Genomic DNA, 13,928 nt, shown 5'->3' on the forward strand with positions numbered 1-13,928 from the left:
TGGCACACATTTCTCTTTCTCTTTTCATGATAAAAACGGATAAAATTTTTACTGTGGATCTCAGCAACCTCAGCATACTATTTTTCTTTCTTTAGTTTAGAACATTCAGCTTTTCATTTAAAGGAAGCACTTTACACCTTCTCTTTGGCATATCCGAATTGCCAGCATCACGACCTTTGTACTTTGAGGTGATTATTAAGTAAAATAAGGGTTACTTGAACACAGTCACTGTGACACTGCAACAGTCAATCTGATAACCTAGAGGGCTCCTACATCACTGTCACTAATGGGTGGGTGGCATGGACAGCGTGGCGATGCTGGACAAAGGGATGGTTCACAGCCCAGAGGGATAAAGCAGGATGGCCCAAGATTTTGTCACACTACTTAAAACGGCCTGCATTTAAAACTTATGAATTATCTCTGGAATTTTTTATTAATATTTTCAGACCACAGTTGACCTCAGGTAACAGGAACCATGGAAACTGAAAACCACGGATGAAGGGGAACTATGATATCCATCTCACAGAAATGCTAGAAAGGTGAGAAACGCACCCAAAGCACTTAGTGTCAGAGTAAATGACATTTAGAAAGGGCTCAATACATACTAGCAATTATTACGTTCCTGGATACTTTTCCATGACCTTTTGTAAACCATATTGCTTATAAATTGCACTAGAAATATCCATTTCATATCCCATTGCCTCAAACAATTTCAGTTACTATTCAAGTCCACATTTATTCTATAATGACAAACAAATATGAAGTTCTATTTTCTTTAAATAAAACCACATCACAAAAGCAGAATTATTACTAAGACAAATCAGCCTCTGGCATGATATTTTAGAGATTTTCATAAGCTTTTTTCAAGGTAAATTGGTCATTCTTCATCGTAAAAGCAGTCGCTATAGCAATACTTCAATTGACTCTTGCATGACTGAAAGAGACCTTGAAAATAAAATAGCAAAATAGCAAAAATTAAAAAAGAAAATCCAGCTGCCTATTCATGGTAAAGTTCAGGTCTGCTTCATGACTACTTCTACCTCTACTCAAATAAATCCTCTGCCTCTGAAATATGACCAATGGTGAAGGAAAAAAAAAAGACACTATCAACTGAGTAAAAACACAACTCACAGAATGGGAGAAAATATTCACAAACCATGTATCTGATAAATCATGCATCTGATTATTATCCAGAATCTGTTTTTAAAATTCAAACAACAGTGGCTCCCGCCTGTAATCCCAGCACTTTGGGAGGCCGCGGCGGGTGGATCACGAGGTCAACAGATCGAGACCATCCTGGCCAGCATGGTGAAACCCCATTTCTACTAAAAATGCAAAAAATTAGCTGGGCATGGTGGCACGTGCCTGTAATCCCAGCTACTCAGGAGGCTGAGGCAGGAGAATTGCTTGAACCCAGGAGGTGGAGGTTGCGGTGAGCCGAGATTGCGCCATTGCACTCCAGCCTGGGTAAAAAGAGCGAAACTCCGTCTCAAAAAAATAAATAAATAAAAAATAAAAATAAAATAAAATTCAAACAACAAAACACCAAAACACCCAGTTGAAAATGAGCAAAAGGACTTGAAGAAAAATCTCCAAAGAGATTTTATGGCCAATAAACACATGAAAAGATGGTCAACATCTAATGATTAGACAAATACAAATCAAAATCACAATTACACATAATTTCATGCCAATTAGGATGAGTGTTATTTATTTATTTATTTTTTGAGATGGAGTCTCGCTCCATTGCCCAGGATGGAGTGCAGTGGCATGATCTCAGCTCACTGCAACCTCCACCTCCCAGGTGCAAGCAATTATCCTTCCTCAGCTCCCTAGTAGCTGGGACTACAGGCGCATGCCACCACACCTGGCTAATTTTTTTTAAAAAATATTTTTAGTAGAGATGGGGTTTCACCATGTTAGCCAGGATGGTCTCCATCTCCTGACCTCATGATCCACCCACCTCAGCCTTCAAAAGTGCTGGGATTACAGGCGTGAGCCACTGCGCCCAGCTAGGATGATTGTTGTTTTTTTTAAAAAAAAGCAGGATATCACAACTTTTGGCAAAGATGTAGAGTAATTGGAACCCTTGTGCATTGCTGATAGGAATGTAAAATGGTGTAGTCATTAGGGAAAACAGTATAACAGTTCCTCAAAAACTTAAAAATGGAACTACCATATTTATTATTCATCAATTTCACCCGTAGGTATATACTTGCTCAGGTTCACAGCAGCATTATTTATTACAGCTCAAAGGTAGACACAACTCAAGTATGCACTGAGAGATGACTGGATAAACAAAATGGGACATGTACATACAATAGACTATGATTCAGCCTTCAGAAGAAGGAAATTCTAACATGTGCTACAACATGGATGAACCTTAAGAACATAATGCTACGTGAAATAAAACAAAATACTATAAAATAGTAAAAACAAATACTATACAATGCCACTTATATGAGGTACCTAGAGTAGTAAAATTCAAAGACAGAAAGTGGAACTGAGATTATCACCAGGGGCAGAGGGAAGGGAGAATGAGGAGCTGTTTAATGGATAAAGCTTCAGTTTTGCAAGCTGAAAAGAGTTTGAAGGTGGAAAAGGTAATGATTGTACAACCATGTGAATATACTTAATGTCACTGAACTCTGCACTTAAAAATGGTTAACGTGGTCCTGGGCATTGGCAGCGAGGCGGTAGCAGTGATGGCCGCGGGGCTCGGAGGCTGCCCTCCAGGAGAGCAGAGGGCCCAGCGCCCAATCTCTATGGCCGCCTCCGCCTCTTCTGCGGCCTCCATGAAGACCTACAAGGGTGCCCCAGCAGGATGGCGGGGACCAAAGAGAAGCTGATCAGGGATTTTGATGAAAAGCAATAGGAAGCAAATGAAACAAACGCTGGCAGAGATGGAGGATGAGCTACGTTATGCACCCCTCTTTCCATAACCACATGATATGTCAAAGCTTTGAAACCACCAGAAGCATTTGCCAAACTCCACCTGGAGGTGAGAAGTACACATTTGACAGCCACACCTGGAGGCTGAGGAGACATGAAATACGGCACAGATGTCGTAGAGAACGAGCATATGAATCAGCTACAGTCTCAAAGGGCAATGCTTCCGCAAGGCACTGAAAGCCTGAACTTGGCCACCCAAAGTATTGAACGTTCTCATTGGATTGCCATGGAGACTGACCAGATTGGCTCTATGATTTATAGAAGAGGTGGGGGAACAACGAGACCAGTTAGAATGCACCAAGAGTAGACTGGTAAACACAAGCGAAAACTTGAGCAAAAGTCAAAAGATTCTGTGCTCAATGTCCAGAAAAGTGACAACCAACAAGCTGCTGCTTTCCATCATTATCCTACTGGAGCTCGCCATTGTGAGAGGCTGGGTTTACTACAAATTCTTTGGCAACCATTGAACTTCCTGTAGGGAAGGGTTTGTGGACGAGACCTTATGGATGCATGATGTTAGGGATCTGGAGGGAATAAGCATACTGCTGCTGTGGGCTAACAGTCCTGGGATGCACTGCACAGCCAGACTGTGGGAGGAGGGAGGAAAGATGGAAAGCCGCTTAAATGTGAGGGAGCAGCAATGAGACCAGTATGATATACCAAGGTAATAAATGCTGTTTATGACTTCATTAAAAGAAATGGTTAAAGTGATAAATTTATGTACTTACCACTTTAACCATTTTTAAATGTAAAGCTTAACTATTTACTACTTTAATCCCCCACCCCCACCCCACACACACACACTCAAGATCAACATGCCATGCCTGGAGTTTGGAATGGCAGATATGAAAAACCCTTTTTGAGTGGGTAATTACAAGTGCACCAAGCATTTGAACAAGCCAAGTATCAGTAAAGAAGATGGCATGATGATGGCTACAGCTGAAAGCTGCAGCGTCTTTGGAAAAGTTAGGACAGCATGCTTGTCTGTGTGAGGTTCCTGTCTTGCTAGTTTCATTGGGAATGAATTGTCTTCATATCAGTGGAGAGTTTTATTAACTTGGGTTTATTGGGTTCACGAAAATGGTCCCATTATTCAAGCACTCAAAAAGTTCTTCAGCCAGAGACATCTTATGTCACTACATCACTGAACAGAACTCTGTCAAGGATGCTGTGTAGACCACTTTTTGGCACAAGGAATTCTTTCTCTTAAATACATGGAGCCTCCACATGGCCCTTAAAAAAGACACTGACCTCTTTGAAACTAGGACTGCAAGATCTAGTAAACTGGGGGCAACTCCCAGTTGTACAGTTTCTTCTGAACTCTGGTTCCCAGAAAAACTAAAAAAAGGAATCATCGGAAAACTCAAAATAGAATCTGTCACATACCAATCCTATGAGATAATGCATGATCTTGCAGAGGCATTAAAAAGAAAGAAGACAGATAATCTGAGGCTGTGTTTAATGTGGTTTATTGGCTTCTATGGACTCAAAGACCATGAAAACAATCCTTTTCTTCCATAAGAATTTATTCCGTGTGTGTGTATATGTACACACACACACACACACACACATATATGCATATATTTGTTAAACTGAAAATACTGGTTAAATCCTAGGATCAGGACTAGTATTAGCAGTAGGAAGGAGTTCCTGACTCCCTGACTTCCTTCTAGCCAGATGAGATACCATCAGTCTCTCAGCCAATACAGAAACAGTCTGCATTTTAAGATGTTCATCTTTGACCTCTTTTGCATCATCAGGGGTTTTTAGATGGCCTATAGCTTCATGTAGGCTTCTTTGGTTCACACTAGTGAGAGTTTCCAATATGGACCAAGGTCAGTTTTTGACCTCTGGAATCCTCAATATGTTATCCTCAAGGCAGCTGCCTTCCTAGTGTCTTATAAATTAGCTGTGTATTTTCTGCGATCAACCACATCCCTGGAAAACTGACTGCAGCTCATCCAAGATACTTGGCCCCTATATTTCTCTCTCCAAAGACAGCTGTGTGAAGATTTCAGGAGCAGTAACTCAGACAGAGGGTCCTCAGTGCTCAGCAGAGCCCCAGATTTGGATAAGGTTTCACTTGAATATTCACTGGCCTTAGCAGTCTGGCAAAAGTAGGAAACAACTCCTAATTCCACGGGGTCAGATATCCTCTCTGACACTAAAATGGAAAAGATTAACTGACGGAAAGGATTCTGTGATAAATCTAATGTCCTGGGGCCACTTTCCTAACAGCACCTCCTCTTCTCATCACTCATCTCCCTTGTGTGTCTCTTGAATAATATCATTTCAAAGATTTAATAAAGATTTATCTGTCAGCAGCCCAAGTCAAAGCCTCTAGAGAAGCTGGTATATTGTTTAAAAAAACCTGGTCCCTCAGTTCCTAAGAAGTATAGGAATAAAGAGAATGTAAGAGAAAAGATGTCTGTTGCGGACAGCCTGTAGCCAATAGTATTATGGGTTTAGAAAGGATTATGAGACATCAGATCAACAGAGATACTTAAATAGACTAGGAGTTAGATGCTATTAGCAGTTACCGTTAATTTGGTGTGATAATCGTATTGTGGTTATAGTTGTATTTTTGTGTTTTTTAATTAGCGATAAATACAGGGATAACTAGTTTCAATGCATTCCACTTTATTGACATTAGCAGATACTGCACTTTTTATAAATCGAAGGTTTGTGGCAGCTCTGCACAGAACAAGTCTATCAGTGCCATTTTTCCAACAGCATTTGCTCACTTTGTGTCTCTGCGTCACCTTTTGGTCAAACTTTTTCATTATTATTGTATCAAACAATGATATCATGTACATCACACTTGTTCATTATCATTGTATCTGTTATGATGATCTGTGATCAGCGATTTTTGATGTTACTATTGTAGTTGCTTTGGGGCAACACAAACCATGCCCATATGACAGTGAACTTGATAAATGTTGCGTGTGTTCCATCTGCTCCACCAGTTAGCCATTGCCCTGTCTCGCTTCCTCTTCTCAGGCCTCCCAATTCTCTGAGACAAAACAATAATGAAGTTAGGCCAGTTAATAACTCTTAAGTGTTCAAGCAAAAGGGAGAGTTACACGTTTCTTACTTTAAATCAAAAGCTAGAAATGATTAAGCTTAGCGAGGAAGGCATATTGAAAGCAGAGATACGCTGAAAGCTAGGCCTCTTGTGCCAGTTAGCCAAGTTGCGAATGCAAGGGAAAAGTTCTTAAAGGAAGTTAAAAGTGCTCCTCTGGTGAACACACGAATGATAAAATATAAGTCTTACTGCTGATAGGAAGAAAGTTTTAGTGGTCTTGATAGATGCTCAAACCAGCTACAACATTCCCTTAAGCCAAAACCTAATCCAGAGCAAGGTCCTAACTCTCTTCAATTTTCTAAGGCTGAGAAAGGCAAGGAAACTGCAGAAGAAAAGCTGGAAGCTAGCACAGGTTGGTTCATGAGGGTTAAGAAAAGAAGCCACCAGGCACGGTGGCTCATACCTGTAATCTCAGCACTTTGGGAGGCTGAGGCAGGCAGATTGCTTCAGCCCAGGAGTTTGAGACCAGTCTGGGTAACGTGGTGAGACTTCATCTCTACAAAAATAAAAATGAAAAATTAGCTGGATGTGGTGGCACATGCCTGTAGTTCCAACTACTCAAGAGGCTGAGGTGGGAGGATGGCTTGAGCCTGGGAGGTTGCAATGAGCTGAGATTATGCCACTGCATTCCAGCTTGAGTGACAGAGACAGACACTGGTCTCAAAAAAGAAAGAGAGAAGGAAAGAAAGAAAGAGAGAGAGAGAGAGAGAAAGAAAAAGGAAGGGAAAGGGAAGGGGCCATTTCCAGAATATAGAAGTGCAAGGTAAAGCAGGAAGTGCTGATGCAGAAGCTCAGTAAGTTATGCAGAAGATCTAGCTAACATAACGGATGAAAGTGGCTACACTAAACAACCAATTTTTAGTATAGATAAAACAGCCTTCTGTTGGAAGAAGACAGGGTCCTGGTCTTGAACTCCCAGCTTCAAGAGATCCTCCTGCCTTGACCTCTCAAAGTGCTGGGATTATAGGTATGAGCCACTGTGCCCTGAACATTCTATTATTTAAAATATCTCTTTTGTTACTGAAAAGCCAATAATAAGTAAAATCATGTCAAGATGTTTTGGGACCAGATGCAGTGACACATGCCTGTAATCCCAGCACGTGGGAAGCCAAGGAGGAAGGACTATTTGAAACCAGTAGTTTCAGACCAGACTGGGCAACATAGCAAGACTTTTGTGTCAAAAGAAAATGATGAACTCCTGGCTTCAGAAGCAGATACAGAGCCTCAAATCTTCTAAGATTGCCCTGAGTCAGTCTTATCCCCTGTAGAGAAAGAGCTGAAAAAATAAAATTTAAAAAAATAAAAAATTAGCCACGCATGATGGAACACACCAGTAGTCCAGCTCCTAGGAAGGCTAAGGCAGGAGGATCCCTTGAGCCTAGGAGTTCTAGGCTACGGTGAGCTATAGTCACCCCACTGCAATCCAGCCTGGGTGACAGAGTCAGACTCTGTCTCAAAAAAAAAAAAAGTTCAAAAAAAATTAAACAATTGTGTGATGATTAATACTGAGTGCCAACTTGATTGGATTGAAGGATGTAAACTATTGATCCTGGGTGTGTCTGTGAGGGTGCTGCCAACGGAGATGAACATTTGAGTCAGTGGGCTGGGGAAGGCAGACCTACCCTTAATCTGGGTGAGCACCATCTAAGCAGCTGCCAGCACACATAAAGGGGGCAGAAAGCTGTGAAAAGGCTAGACTGGCTTAGCCTCTCAGTCTGTATCTTTCTCCCGTGCTGGATGCTTCCTATCCTTGAACATCAGACTCCAAGTTCTATAGCTCTGGTACTCGGAACGGCTTCCTTGCTCCTCAGCTTACAGACAGCCTATTGTGGGACCTTGTGAACATGTGAGTTAATATTACCTAATAAACTCCCCTTTATATATGTAGCTATTATATAGATATGTATATATTATACATATTACATAGATATTATTATATAGATATGTACTGTATATACATATATATCCTATTATATATATCTGCATTTAATGTTGCAGCTCGATGAGTTAAAAAAGGTTCTAATAGTTTATTTGCTTGGTTAGCTGAAATGTGGATTAAAAGATGGCCCACTGTGAGTGAGGAGGAAACGCCTGATCTCCCTTTGTTTAATGTAGAGGAAGGGATCCAAAGACTTAGGGAGATTGGGATGGTGGAGTGGGTTAGTCACTTTAAACCTACTCATCCCAGCTGGGAGGGTCCAGAAAATATACCCTTCATTAATGCCTTGCAAAATAGATTCACCTGCATTTTTGAAGAACCCTGTACTTGCTCTTCTCTGTATGTCAGATCTAACAGTGGGAACCACAGTCACTAAACTGTAAAATGTGAACACAGTGGGAATAATTGAATGCTGAGGCGGCAGGGGCCACGTGGCAGTACTCAATTGTCACAGACAAGATGGGCAGAGCTACTGTAATGGACAACAGAGGCAAAGCAGCAATCAGAACAGTCTGACACATGTCAAGCTCTGGCATTAGCTAATCAGTCATGGTGTTTCTCAAAGTGAAATTAATAGGAAGCCTACTGCATTCCTACTTAATTTATATAAGCAGGAAACTTCTAGGTTGAATGGAAAAAATACTAATTTGAATTATAAAAACAGAGAATCATGGCCCCTCAATCAATTTCCAGGTGCTTGAGGTGTCAATGGCAGATAGGGATGCTGTTTGGAGCCCCTGGCAGGCCTCCATAGGTGAGGCCTGAGGTGAGAATCACAGTGGAGGCCTCTAGGATTTTGGAGCAAGGCCCTGCCATCTTCTGAAAATAACTACTTTCCTTTTGAGAGATAGCTCTTGGCCTGTTACTGGGCTTTGGTGGAAAGTGAACATTTGACTATGGGTCATCAAGTCACCATGTGACCTGAACTGCCTGTCATAAGCTGAGTGCTTTCTGACCCATCTAGCCATTAAGTGGGTCATGCACAGCAGCATTCCATCATCAAATGGAAGTGGTATACATGATTGGGCTCGAGCAGGTCACATAGGCACAAGTAAATTACATGAGGAAGTGATTCAAATGGCATGGTCTCTACTCCTGCCACTCTGCCTTCTCTCCCCAAGCCTGCACTGATGGCCTCATGGGGAGTTCCCCATGATGAGTTAACAGAGGAAGAGAAGACTAGAGCCTGGTTCACAGGTGCTTCTGCATGATATGCAGGCACCACCTGAGAGTGGACAGCTGCAACACTGCAGCCCCTTTCTACGACATCCCTGAAGGACAGCAGTGAAGGGAAATCTTCCCAGTGGAGAGAACTTCTAGCAGTGCACCTGGTTGTGCACTTTGCATGGAAGGAGAAATGGCCAGGTGTGTGATTATATACTGATTCATGAACTGTAGCCAATGATTTGGCTGGAGAGTTAGGGACTTTGAAAAAGCATGATTGGAAAATTGGTGACAAAGAAATTTGGGGAAGAAGTATGTGGATGGACTTCTCTTAGTCAAAAACTGTGAAGATATTTGTATCCCATGTAAGTGCTCATCAACAGATGACCTCAGCAGAGAAGGATTTTAATAATCAAGTGGATAGCATGACCTGTTCTGTGGACACCACTCAACCTCTTTCCCCAGCCACCCTTGCCACTGCTAATGGGCTCATAAACAAAGTGGCCATGGTGGCAGGGATGGAGGTTATTCACGGGCTCAGCAACATGAGCCTCGCACTCACTGAGGCTAACCTGACTATGGCCCCTTCTGAGTGCCCAATTTGCCAGCAGCAGAGACCAACACTGAGCCCTCGATATGGCACCAATCCTCAGGGTGATCAGCCAGCTACCTGGCGACAGGTTGATTTTATTGGACCTCTTTCATAATGGAAAGGGCAGAGGTTTGTCCTCACTGGAATAGACCCTTAGTCTGGATATGGGTTTGCCTATACTGCATGCGATGCTTCTGCCAAGACTCAGGGACTCAGGGCATCCATGGACTCAGGGAATGCCTTATCCACCATCATGGTATTCCACACAACATTGCCTCTGACCAAGGCACTTTACAGCTAAAGAAGTGTGGCACTGGGCTCATACTTATGAAATTCACTGGTCTTGCCATGTTCCCCATCATTCTGAGGCAGTTGGATTGATAGAATAGTAGAATGGCCTTTTGAAGTCAAAATTACAATGCCAACTAGGTGACAATACTTTGCAGGGCTGGGGCAAAGTTCTTCAGAAGGCCATGTATGCTCTGAATCAGCATCCAATATATGGTACTGTTTCTCCCATAGCCAGGCTTCACAGGCTCGGGAATCAAGTGGTGGAAGTGGAAGTGGCATCACTCACCATCACCCCTAGTGACCCACTAGCAAAACTGTTGCTTCCGGTTACCACAACATTAGTTTTGCTGGCCTAGAGGTCTCAGTTCCAGAGGGAGGAACACTGCCAACAGGTGAGACAGCAACGATTCCATTAAACTGGAAGTTAAGGTTGCCACCAGGACACTTTGGGCTCCTCCTACCTTTAAGTCAACAGTCTAAGAAGGGAGTTACAGTGTTGCCTGGGGTGACTGACCTGGACTATCAAGGTGAAATCAGTCTACTACTCCACAACAGAGGTAAGGAAGAGTATGCATGGAATACAGGAGATCCATTAGGATGTTTCTTAGTATTACCATGCCCTGTGATTAAGGTCAATGGGAAACTACAACAGCCCAATTTAGGAAGGACTACAAATGACCCAGGCCCTTCAGGAATGAAGGCTTGGGTCACTCCATCAGGAAAAAAAAACCCACGACCTGCTGAGGTGCTTGCTGAAGTGTTGAAGACAAAGGAATACAGAATGGGTAGTAGAAGAGAGTCATCAATACCAGCTACAACCATGTGACCAGCTGCAGAAATGAGGACTGTCATAAGTATTTCCTCCTTCTTTTGTTAAAAACCTGTTTGTGTATGTATACACTTGTACTAAGAAAATATTTTATTTCCTTTTCCTTTATCATGTGACATAAGATTTATTGACTTCATATCAGCATTTAAGTATTGTTAACTTTATGTAATAGCACTTGGGTTGGGGATTAGTAAGTTTTCAGTTGTACAAAGGATAGTTGTATATGTTAGGTGTAATTATGACCTTATTATTGTCTTTAAGATTATGTATGATCTCAGGAGATGTGTATGGGTTCAAGTTGACAAGGTATGGACTTGTGATGGTTAATACTGAGTGGCAACTTGACTGGATTGAAGGTCTGAAGTATCGATCCTGGGTGTGTCTGTGAGGGTGCTGCCAACGGAGATGAACATTTGAGTCAGTGGGCTGGGGAAGGCAGACCTACCCTTAATCTGGGTGAGCACCATCTAAGCAGCTGCCAGCACATATAAAGGGGGAAGAAAACTGTGAAAAGGCTAGACTGGCTTAGTCTCTCAGCCTAAGTCTTTCTCCCATGCTGGATGCTTCTTGCCCTTGAACATCAGACTCCAAGTTCTTCGGCTTTGGGACTCAGACTGGCTTTCCTGCTCCTCAGCTTGCAGACAGCTTATTGTGGGACCTTATGATCATGTGAGTTAATACCACTTAATAAACTTCCCTCTATATAAAGCATTATATATATATATATATATATATCTCCTATTAGTTCTGTTCCCTCTGGAGAACCCAAATTCAAACTGTAATCTCATTATAACACAGTAACTATTTTCATATTATATTCCAGGTGAATTAGTATGTTTATATCATGGTAATCCTAAATAGGTACTTTTTGGGTAACACTTTATTTATTTTTAAGTGACAATAGCAATATTTTACATGCCAAAATATTTTAAATATATGTATATAAAGGAAAAGGAAAAGTGCTATACCTTTCACATCCATTCAAGAGTAATCACTGCTGACTAGGCATGGTGGCTCACACCTGTAATCCAAGTACTTTGGGAGGCTGAGGTGGGTGGATCATTTGAGGTCAGGAGTTTGAGACTAGCCTGGCCAACATGGTGAAACCCTGTCTCTACTAAAAATTTAAAAATTAGCTGGTCATGGTGGCACATGCCTGTAATCTCAGCCACTTGGGAGGCTGAGGCAGGAGAATGGCTTGAACCCAGGAGGTGGAGATTGCGGTGAGCCAAGATTGTGCCACTGCACTCCAGCCTAGGTAAGAGAGTGAGACTCTGTCTCAAAAAAGAAAAAAAAAAAAAGCATAATCACTATTAATGCATCTACCTTTTCCTTGTATACTTATACATACGCACCTATAATTTTGTCTTGTATTACTTCCATTTAACATTTTGTTATAAACGTTTTCCATGTTTTCATATAATTGCTATTTCAAAGCCTACATAGCATTCCTTTCTGTGGATATAGTAATCAGGACTCTTAATTGTAAGTGACAGAACTCATACTAGCTTAAGAAAAACAGAAGCTTATTGGCTCATATAACCAGGGTGGGCACAGGTGGAAGAGATGTTAGATGTGACTGGATCCAGGGCTCAGATGATGTTTTCAGGACTGTGTCAGCTGAATCTCTGTCACTCTTCATCTCTTGTCTCTGCTTGTGTGTAGGCTGTAGTTGATCTACCTCCAGCCAGGCTTTCTGCATATGGCTTAGAATGTTAGGATTATATTTTTCCAGTTCTAGACCCTAGAGAAAAGAAAAGGTCTTCCTAACCAACTCCAAAGGAAAAGCCATAGGAAATAATTTTCATTGGCTGATCTTTAAACCAATCACTGTGGGCTATGGAGATGGGACATACTGATTGGTCACCCTAGGTCATGTGTCTACCTCTACATTTAGGAAGTGCAAAGGAAGTGATAGGGAAGAAACAGCTGAGCAGTACCTTTCACAGATTCTAAATCCTGGATTTGAGATTGTTTCAGTATTTTAGCTGTGACTGATAACACTGCAAACATCTTTAAGGCTATTCCTTTTACTCTTATGGGATTACAGTTTGCTCTCTGTATCTGTGGGTTCCACATCAACAGATTCAACCCACTGTGGATCAAAAGTATTTGAAAAAATAAAAAACAGCAATACGGCTGGGTGTGGTGGTTCACACCTGTAATCCCGGCACTTTGGGAGGCCAAAAAGGGTGGGTCACTTGAGGCCAGGAGTTTGAGACCAGCCTGGCCAACATGATGAAACCCTGTCCCTACTAAAATTACAAAATTAGCTGGGTGGAGTGGCGCATGCCTGTAATCCCAGCTACTTGGGAGGCTGAGACACAAGAATCACTTGAACCAAGGAGGCAGAGGTTGCAGTAAGTCAAGATTGTATTACTGCACTCCAGCCTGGACAACAGAGTGAGACTCTGTCTCAAAACAACAACACAACAAAAAATAATGCAAATAAAATAATATAGTATGGAAACTAAATAGCATTTACATTGTATCAGGCATTATAAGTGATCTAGAGACGATCTGAAGTATATGAGAGGATGTGTGTAGGTTATATGTAAATATTATACCATTTTACACAAGGGACTTGAGCATCTGTAGATTTGGGTATCCACAGGAGGTCCTGGAACCAATCTCCTGTGGATATCGAGGAACAACTGTATTTCCTTATGAAAAATTCTTTGGAGTAGAATTTCTGGATCAAAGAGTGTCACACATTCTTGTGGTTCTTGCTACATGTTGCACTTATTGTTTTTCAAGAGGACTGTGCCAAAGAAATAGCTTTAAAAAAAAATGAGGCTTTGAGGAAATTCTCAAGTTCATTTATTATTCAACAAATACTTGTTCGGCACTTACTATGGGCCGGGCACTATATTCACCCACACCTGCCACGCAGGAAGTAAGGAGGGTCTAAATCGAAACCCATAGGAGTGATCTGTCTCTAACAAGAAGACTACGTGTCCAGAGATGCTAAGTTCTGTGTAAAAGTCATTATGGATGATTGTGGGAGGGACAATGGTCTTCAAAAAAATTTTTTTAGAGAAAGGCTCTCAGATTGTTGCCCAGGCTAAAGGGCAGT

At 41.7% G+C, this 13,928-nt stretch overlaps 1 long non-coding RNA gene and 1 pseudogene across 10 annotated transcripts in view; one reads left to right on the forward strand and one right to left on the reverse strand.

Annotated features, from left to right (window-relative positions):
- Positions 1 to 13,928, reverse strand: part of LOC103788426 (uncharacterized) — a 144,695-nt gene that overhangs the window by 113,460 nt on the left and 17,307 nt on the right. For 5 of the 10 annotated variants that reach the window (XR_013527695.1, XR_013527694.1, XR_013527697.1 and 2 more), the window contains exon 3: positions 6,441 to 6,533. The exons of 3 other annotated variants lie outside the window; for them this stretch is intronic. This is a non-coding gene — a long non-coding RNA (uncharacterized LOC103788426). Of the gene's footprint in view, positions 1 to 4,404; positions 5,966 to 6,440; positions 6,534 to 13,928 lie in introns of those variants that run through there. 2 more of the 10 variants (XR_004734402.3, XR_614344.5) reach the window with 1 other exon arrangement.
- On the forward strand, positions 2,672 to 3,710 carry LOC100395404 (vesicle transport through interaction with t-SNAREs homolog 1B pseudogene; annotated as a pseudogene).

Source organism: Callithrix jacchus, chromosome 15, assembly GCF_049354715.1.
Source record: "Callithrix jacchus isolate 240 chromosome 15, calJac240_pri, whole genome shotgun sequence".
NCBI classification, from domain to species: domain Eukaryota; kingdom Metazoa; phylum Chordata; class Mammalia; order Primates; family Cebidae; genus Callithrix; species Callithrix jacchus.